Source organism: Tupaia chinensis, unplaced genomic scaffold, assembly GCF_000334495.1.
Source record: "Tupaia chinensis unplaced genomic scaffold, TupChi_1.0 Scaffold000090_1, whole genome shotgun sequence".
NCBI classification, from domain to species: Eukaryota; Metazoa; Chordata; class Mammalia; order Scandentia; family Tupaiidae; genus Tupaia; species Tupaia belangeri.
This window is the reverse complement of record NW_006159552.1, coordinates 672,986-675,217: the sequence shown is the minus strand read 5'-3', so window position 1 is coordinate 675,217 and position 2,232 is coordinate 672,986. Positions and strand designations below refer to the sequence as shown.

General features: G+C 36.7%; 1 protein-coding gene and 1 pseudogene across 3 annotated transcripts in view; both read right to left on the bottom strand.

Annotated features, from left to right (window-relative positions):
- The window catches only part of GMDS (GDP-mannose 4,6-dehydratase), an 806,940-nt gene that overhangs the window by 231,158 nt on the left and 573,550 nt on the right, over window positions 1–2,232 (bottom strand). The window lies entirely within an intron of this gene.
- On the bottom strand, window positions 1,481–1,949 carry LOC102483975 (proteasome maturation protein pseudogene; annotated as a pseudogene).

The following is a 2,232-nucleotide window of genomic DNA, read 5'->3' as shown; positions in this document are numbered from 1 at the left end:
TGGGTATGCAGAGCTTCACGGCTGGCCTGATGCCCTGCTCCAGGAACCCGAGGACAGAAGGCGCCAGCAACTTGCCATATATTCCCCATGTTGCCATAAAACGAAATGCAAGTGACTGCCTTTTTCTCTAGAAACTTGTGTTGCTAAAACACAAACAACGAATAACAAAACCAACATTCGTTTTAGTGGACTAAAGCTATTTAAAATCAACATTAAAAGAGCACACGCAAATGAAAAGAAATCTTGAGGGGCCAGCAGGTGGTGTGTGGTGGTGAAGGCCTTAGATTCCCACATGGCCGACTGCAGTTGGAGACCCAACTTGGCAGCTTGAAAGTCATGCCAGGTGCATGTGTGTGAGCACCCAAAATCCCAAGAGGAGAATGGGGGAAAAGGGATTGTGGTGTGGCCATGTCCCCTGGGGGGTGATTTCTCACTTCCCTCTTTCTGTCTCTTTCTAGAGGGTAGTGCACCATATGGAAAAAACTTAAAAAACAACAACAAAAAAAAAAAAAAAAAAAGGAAAAAAGATCACCAAAGTGTTCAAAATGCTGTTCTATACAATTCAGACAAATTACTTTAACATTTTCAAAAATATGAGTGATAAATAGCCATTTCTTTTCTTTTCTTTTCTTTTTTTTTTTGCAACCACAGTGGAAATTTATTTTTAAGTAAATTATTAAGGAATTTGGTTATGAAAGCACAGTATGTATGAGAATGTTCTGAAACTGTTTTAAACTTAAGCATCTTGTAATATATAAATGAAGAATAAAGAAAAGAAGTTTTACTCCATTTCTTTAATAGTATCGCTGTTAATACATTAAATACATATTAAATCTGTGAAGTACAACAGTTCTCCCTACTCTGGTGGTTGCTTTATTCCACTTTAAAGAAAAGACAAAGATCAAAATCTCTGAATTTATACTTTTCAACCTGAAAGAATCAAATAGCTATAATTCTAAAATAGCTTCATTATAGCAAATATTACTTCTGAGTACTAATGGACTATAATGCAGAGTCATAATGAAACTATAAATATCTTACACTGTACTCAATTTGAAGTGTGGCCAACGAAATCAATTACAAATGTTTATTCTGAAAAAATGCTATTATGAAGTCTGCAGAGTCAAATGCTGATAATGGTCATTCAAAAATAAATAATATGGCATACCTAGAAAACGGGTTGAATTGAAACCTGCAGGTAGTTTTATAATATGCATAAGCAGATATTTTTTCCTAAAGACCAAGAAGGCTATTGTTTTAATATAAATTAGACACTTTAAGATCCTCTCCCTTTAGTGCTTTATGCTATCTGACAGCCAGGAGCCAAAGACCCAGATCATTTCAAATGATGACTACTGATACTATTTAGGCAAAACTTCTCGGGTGTCAGTACTTTTAATTTTTGTGTACATGAAATTACAGAAAAAAGATGATGTAAACAACTCGCAGCGTCACTTCCATGCAGGCCCACGTGTCACAATCAACGAAGCTTCTACTCCACCATCAAGTACAGTTCTCCTAGTTGTTCACTGTGAAGGGTCATTGAGAATATCTTCACATCCAATGGTCTCATCGTTACCCCTCCAAATAGCCAGCGAAAGGTTTGAACTGGACCAAAATGGGAGACGCTGAGCCTGCTGTACTGCCTTGAATTCCATTTGTAATGTTAATGGAGCAAACAGATCCCGGATGTTTCTGAGTGTGGAAAAATGCATCTTATCTTGGTTGGGCTGGAAATTTTTTTCTGATAATTCAAGGAGATGACTGGGCAAAAAGCTCATTTTTCACACAAGAAAAAACTTTTTCGAAGAAGATCATGACTTTTAAAAGGTCCACTTGCTGCAAATTCAGTAACTGGAATATTCACTTTTAGCGGAGATCCAAGCCCTCTGGTATTCATCGTAAGCACGCTCTGTGACCAGCCTCTCAACCCTGTTACCATCAGCCGGCCCTGCCACTCACTATTTTTCTTTTCTTTCTTTCTTTTTTTTTTTTTTAATTTTTAAGAGTTTTTTTTTTTATTCAATTTATTGATTTGCATTCATTCACTGTACATCACTACAACATACAAAATGGGATTTTCCATCCAGAGTACACTGTATATTGTCTCAATCAAGCACATCAACAAACATGTTATTGTCAGCAAATGATCTTCCATTTCTTGTTTTCTGTATGTTTTGCTTTTTACCCCCCATCCTTGTGATTCCCTATCTCTTACCCTCTGCCATCTCC